Raw genomic sequence first — 6,907 nt, forward strand, 5'->3', positions numbered from 1 at the left:
GTTGGAGGAACTGTTCTCTGTCTTAGGTTTACTGTAGCATCTATAGGGTAATAGCATGAGAAAAAGATCTGGAGAACGAACTCCTTTCCTCTGATTGTCTTTCCTAAAACATCTTTCTCTTTCAGTAAATCTCCCACCACTTGGTCACACATTCATCTGCTCTTCTGAAGGAACAGGTATTCACCTCTTTCTTGCAACCCAGATTCTCACCAACCATTTATACATCAACCAACCCTTCTGAGCTCTGCCGTTGACTACATGTGTGATCTTGGACTGGACGTTTTACCTTGCTCATCTTTGTTTCCTCAGCTGCACCACTGGTGAATTTACCTCCCTCAGTGTGTTCTATCAAAATTCCCTGGACAGTTTTTGTTTCCCTTTCAACCACTGGATTCCTAAGACTGCCCCCAAATAAAGCTTAGGTCAGTGGCCGATGATTATTTGGGCACGCAGCAGAAAGTGGGGGAAGATTCTTCAGTTGTACAACTTCTCTGGCCAAGATCCCAAGCTGGAGTTATGAGGCTTGTTTCTCAAGGCTTCCTAGACAGACAAGGGCTAATCCTGGCCTTTCATGACTCTGTTTCCCCTGCAGGGGATGGAACACAGATAACTTGATAGACTCTATCATGTTCCTTGTAAATTAAAATACGGAGAACATGGTGGGTACCAGTGATGGAGAGTTTCTAATTTCCTCAGACTCATTGTAAAATCATGACTTGTCGAGGAAATGAATTTCCAGTTCTAACGTCTTAATGCCTTTAATGCTCCCCGTCACCCTCTCCTCTTTCTTCTTCATTTTAATCATCCTCTTCCCATCCTCACCTGACTCTCTCCTGCTCCTGTTCATACCACAGCATTTACCCATCCATCTGCTTGCCTGCTTGCATAGACATTTATCGGTCTTTCACTTCATCTGGCCACTCAGCTCCATCAATCATCAATGTACCAATTTATTTCTCCATCAGCTAACCATTCACCTATTCACTCACATATTATTCCCCCATTTTTCTAACCCTTATTCCATCTATTCACTCATGCACCTCCCTAATATGACAGTTCCCCACCTATTTATTTAAACTGTCTAGCCATTCTTCACCTGTCAATCCATCCAGCAAGCATCCTCCAACCAGCCTTTGGCAGACATACCTATTTACCAACCCACTTGAAGTGGGTAATGAAAATCTTTGCTGTTACCTTTCCATTCTGCAAGGGAGGCTTTATCTAGTTATTCTTAAGCATGGCAGCTAAACGATAGGATGCATTTTCATTATCTTCGCCCACAATGCACCCTATTAAAAACATATACATAGAGAAGGGCTTTAGGGTATTTATTAAGGGCATACGTCCTCCTATCAGGATTATGACAGTAGGTAGAAGGTGGAGAACTGGGGGTGTGGTGGAAACACCCAGAGGAGCAGATGCTAATGTATAACTTTCTAACACTAGGAAGGCAGTCAAGCCATGAGCATGAGAATTGACTGAGGAGATAGACAGGAGAGACCTCAACTGGCAGCTGTTCCTTCTTTTCTGTTTGATTTTCTGTTAAATAAGTGACCTATTTTGATGAAGACCAGGGGATGGGACTGATTGGTACCAAATCCTATGATCAGTTTTAAAAACCAACACCCTCACGCTACAAATGATGCTACCTTTCTTTAACATGTTCATCTGTCCATTAGGAAGTCTCTTTTTTTCCTTAAATGTTTTTCCATATATTCATTTATTCATCCATGCATTGAATTTAGAGAGGAACTCCCTTATGGAGCTCACATCTAAGATGTGAAAACAGCTGTATACACAGAAAACATACAGGGTCATATTGCAGCTCTTAGGATATGAGAAGGGAGATATGAGAAGGGAGATATGAGAAGGGAGCTGCAGAGGGAGCAAATATTGGGAGATAATTAGGAGGCTTCTTCCCTCTGCCCCTGTCCCAGGGATGCAGTCAACTGATTGAGGCAGGGGATATTGTGAACAGGTAGATCACTACGCAAATAAATGGGGCACCAGGACCACAGCACATACCATCTAGAGAACGTCAAGTCTGCTTGGAAGAGAAGGGTTTTTTTTTGGTGGGGGGTGTTGAGAGTCTTTCACTGGATCTCAAAACTCTGTAAACCTTTCCGATGAGGGGAAGAGGAAGCAGAGACTGGGGAGCACAGGCAGAGCTGAGAGTGGAAGGGTGAGCGGCAGAGAGTATGGTCTTGCTGAATGGTTTCCTCTAAACCGAGTTTGTTCAGATAAGACATATATATATATATATATATATATATATATATATTTTGATGTGAACCATTTTTAAAGTCTTTATTGAATTTGTTACAATATTGCTTCTGTTTTATGTTTTGGTTTTTTTGGCCCCGAGGCACGTGGGATCTTAGCTCCCCGACCAGGGATTGAACCTGCACCCCCTGCCCTGGAACGTGAAGTCTTAACCACTGGACCGCCACTTGCCTAAAACTCTGCGATTTAAGATGAAAGACATGGCTTATTTGCATTTAAGTGTTTAACAGCATCTCTTATTTCAAAATAAGAATATTTACAGTTCTTACCTGTCCATTATGTGCTTTGTCCTATAAGACATATCTCCTTCTATTTAGTTTAAGTTCTCTAACTATTTTCTCTTCAGAGACATAGTGTGATACCCAGTCTCATCTTCATTAATAAGATGCTAATAATACCCACCTCAGAAGACTGACCGTGAGAATTATTAGGTGTGAGTAGGTAAGGATGTTTAACATTGCACCTGTTACGTATTAGTTGCAAAATAAACGTTAGTCGTTTTTTTTTTTCCTCCTATTCTTCCCTCAGCCTTCCCTCCATGTCCTCACTTAACTGATCCTCTATATGGCAGAATCTCAACTGTGTTTGCTTCTTTCAAAAAAATGAAAACAAAATATTTTATAAGGGGCTTCCCTGGTGGCACAGTGGTTGAGAATCTGCCTGCCAATGCGGGGGACACGGGTTCGAGCCCTGGTCTGGGAGGATCCCACATGTCGTGGAGCAACTGGGCCCGCGAGCCACAACTACTGAGCCTGCGCGTCTGGAGCCTGTGCTCCGCAACAAGAGAGGCCGCGATGGTGAGAGGCCTGCGCACCGCGATGAAGAGTGGCCCCCGCTCGCCGCAACTAGAGAAAGCCCTCGCACAGGAACTAAGACCCAACACAGCCATAAATAAATAAATGAATTAATTTTAAAAAAAAGCCTACCTACTTTATAAAAAAAAAATTTATAAGTTATTTAAGTTTAAAAGGAAGAAAGGAATCTCTGAGTATTGGATGATTCAAGGACACAAGCTTGGAAAGTGAGAAGATTTTTGGTAGAACCCCCCAGGAATGTTGAAAAAATAGAGAGAGTAGAAGTTCATTTCAACTTAATACACATGTATCGACAGCTAGTATGTGACAAGTACCGAGGATAAAAATGTGAGAAGCAGAGTGACTGTCCGGGAAATCCCAGGCCAGAGGAGGATTTAGAATTACATCACGACATGGTAGGTGGTGTCAAGGCCAGAGGAGCCCAGGAGAGGACACGTAGCCAGATCGCAGGGCTCAGTGCTCGCCTCCAGAAGAGGAGATGCCTGAGCTGGGTCTTGCAGAGACAGAAGGAATTAGCTGGGAAAAGGGAGGGGAACAGCTAAGTAATGGTAGATGCTCACACTTGATGAACCCATACAGGCACGAGAAGCCTAGCAAGGTCAAGAACAGCGCTGATCATCCCAAGGTGGGTGAGAGCAGAGGCGGCATGGCAGGCAGAAGGAGTAACCAGGGACGAGACCCTTAAACCTCGACAAGAAATGCTGAGATGTTGAGACTTGTCTTAAAAGAGATAGGGGAGTTGTAGAAGGATTTAATCGTAAGAGTGGCTAGACTGTATTTGCAATTTAGAAATATCACCACGGCAGGAGGGCAGATTAATGGGCATTGGTCAAACTGGCAAAGGAGAAACTAACTTTAGAAGTAATTAAAATAATTCAGGTGAGGAATGATAAGGAGTAATAACCAAGCAAATTGGGGTGAGTTTTAGGAGGTAAATCAAGTAAGAAGGACTAGATGCCTGGGGTGATGGAGAATGTGAAATGTGAGGAATATTCCAGGTTTCTCAGTTAGCCAACTGGGTAGGAGATGCTACCATTCTATGATTCTGAAAACTTAGAAGGATGATGAGGTCCCACCCAATTTTTGATTTATTCCTTTTTAAACATGCTTAGAACTTCCAGGTGGAGAGGTTTAGCACCATCAGCATTTTCCTGAGTCATCTAATTATACCATCGTCCTCTACAAAGGATCCTGATTTCCTTCCTCTACCTCCCACTTTAATTCCATAGGAACTCTAGCTCCTTGGATCATCTGCAATTCACTTGTCATCCCCCATTTCCTCTGCATCTTAATTTTGTTTTACAAAGGTGTTGCCTTCATTGCTTGTCATGATGAAGGGGTAGAGAGCAGCTCCCTGATTAGACAGTCAAGAGATACAAGACGATTTAAGCGGGAAGCGGAGAAACCTGCACAGCTATCCCCGCTCCAGGATGGGATTTGGCACTTCTTGTGTCTAAGGCAAGGGGCCCAACCTCTATTCAGTGGGTGACGGGGGAATGACCGGGCACTGAGAATTCATCTGTTACATATATTAGAGTCAGGCAAGTCCAATTTGTCCTGTTACCGCATTGCTTGATGCTCATTTGCTCGTGAACAAATTTCAGAAAGGTTTGTAGGCTGCCAAACCTCCTCAGAGAGCTACTTCTAAGAGGAATACGTTCCACTTGAATGACTCAAGAATATGGATGTACTTCTGGCTCTGTTAATTTTTTCCCCGATGATCCCAGAGACTCTCCTAAAACTAGGGAAGGCTGCATCTCAGCAGAAAGCATGGTGTCTGCTGCATCTCCCAGCAACGTGGTTGTCCAGGTGGCCCTACAGGTGCATGTCAACACGCAGCCACGTGAGCCTGAGCCCAGGTGTGTGTGCTGCTCTGAGATGAGGTAGCAGAATCTGCACGCCGGGGATCGAAGTCCTGATTCTGCCACAGGCGAATTGTGTGCCTGTGAGCTGACAGCAGATTCTCTTACAGCCTCGGTTTCCTCGACTGTAAGGTAGTCTCTGTAACTGCCATGGCACTGGCCCGAGGTGGATGAGGGAAGATGCGGTGGGAGGGACGGGCAAGCTCCTGGCCTGGAGGCCGGGCACAGGGAGGTGGCCACTCAGTGAGTTTATTTTCTCTACCCTCTGCTCTGTCTCTTCCTTTTTCCAACCACCCCACACCTACCCCACGTGATGGTCCAGAAGACATCATTGGAGGAATGGCTCTGCTTAAATATCATATTCTCAGAGTGGTCCTCAGGGTCACAGGAAACAAAACGTGTAGAGCGCCTGGCAAAATATCCATCCCCTAAGTGTTAAATGAAACCCTCCTTCTTCTCCCCTTTTCCCTTTCCCTCCATGCAGTCCTGGGCGAATCAGCAAACCGACTGCAACAGCACAGAGGACATCCCTGGATGCCCCGGTGCCTGGACCCCGCGGGGCAGGGGATGCTTTCTGCGTTGTCTAAGGAAGAAGGCAGCCTGGGTGCTACCCATGGAGCCTGCTTCCTTTTTCGCTCCTGGCCTCGTTCCCTGCAAGGCGGATTTGCAAGGACGGTTGCTGTGGTTACAAGACCAAATCACTGCAGTTTCTGTCTCTTCCCCGGTAAAGGTCTCGGGGGAAATCAGCTTATTAGAGAACTAGTGGCTTCATGGTAGAGGCAGCTAGGACGGTAAAGGGACTCATCGGAGGCCCTCGGATACAAAGGCCCTGTTCTCTTGATGAAGCTACAGTCTCCATCTCGGTGCTGCGCGGGCCGCGTGGACAACCCCGTCTGTGATTCCTCCCGGCTCACATCTTCCACTCCGTGCGGCGGTGCTCCGGTACCCGAGTCGATCCGCTTGTTTGAGCGTGCCCACTTTGATGTCAATTCCTTGTTGAGTTACTGGCAGAATCTCCATTGTCCCTGCCCTGCTCTCCCCTGTACTGATCTCTGTTCTGTGGACAGTTTCATCACTCTTCGACCGGCCCCTCTCCTTCCTCTCAATTCTTACCTTAAGAAACTGGAAATTGCTGAGGAAGAGAGTAAGACACGAGGAGGCCCGTGCCCGGCGGGGGGCAGAATCCTGTCTCTTGAGTGTGACGTGCATTCACAGGGATGTGCACGGGTGGATGTGACCCTGCCGCCGGCCCACCTCTTGCCCAGCAGCACTGGGAAGACTTCGGACTGCAGTGTGTGTGTACGGGGGACGGAGCAGGCGGGGTGGGAGTAGCAGAGCAAGGGCCGGACGCTGCTGACGGTGATGTTTATTGAAATCACGCGTGGAGCTACGGGCTTTCACATGTACTAATTCGTACAATATTCAAACTGCCTCAAGCACGGTGCGCTGTCCCCCTGGAGCCCGGAGGCAGGGGGCTAGAGGTCCTCATGCGGCTAGAGGTCGGCAGGGTGGAAGCCACCTCCATGGCGGGTCCCTCTGATTCCATACTCTGTGCTCTTCCCAGTTCAGCACCCATGGCCCCCTGTTCTCAGGGCTCTGTTTACTGACCCAAGGGCAGTCACTTAAGTCTGTGTATGCCTACCTTCTTTGTGAGCTTCCAGAAGGCAAGGTGGGGTCTCCACCTCTGGAAAGAAAATGGCACTCTCCGGGCTCCTAAGGTTGGGTCTAGAAGATGCCTGTGCTCTGCAGGCTGGCCCCTTCTGCTTTGCCATCGAGAAACAAGCCCCCGGTAGGGCTGGCTTACGTGTGTCTGACCCTGAAACGGGCACAAGTCTGAGAGCTTTGGAGAAGCAACACACAGGAGGGAACTTTGATCCTACAAAGAACTAAAGAGAGGAAAGAATTTCATTCCAGGCCCCAGTACACAATAGAGGATCAAATAATAGG

This window comes from Balaenoptera ricei, chromosome 8, assembly GCF_028023285.1.
Source record: "Balaenoptera ricei isolate mBalRic1 chromosome 8, mBalRic1.hap2, whole genome shotgun sequence".
Lineage (NCBI taxonomy): Eukaryota > Metazoa > Chordata > Mammalia > Artiodactyla > Balaenopteridae > Balaenoptera > Balaenoptera ricei.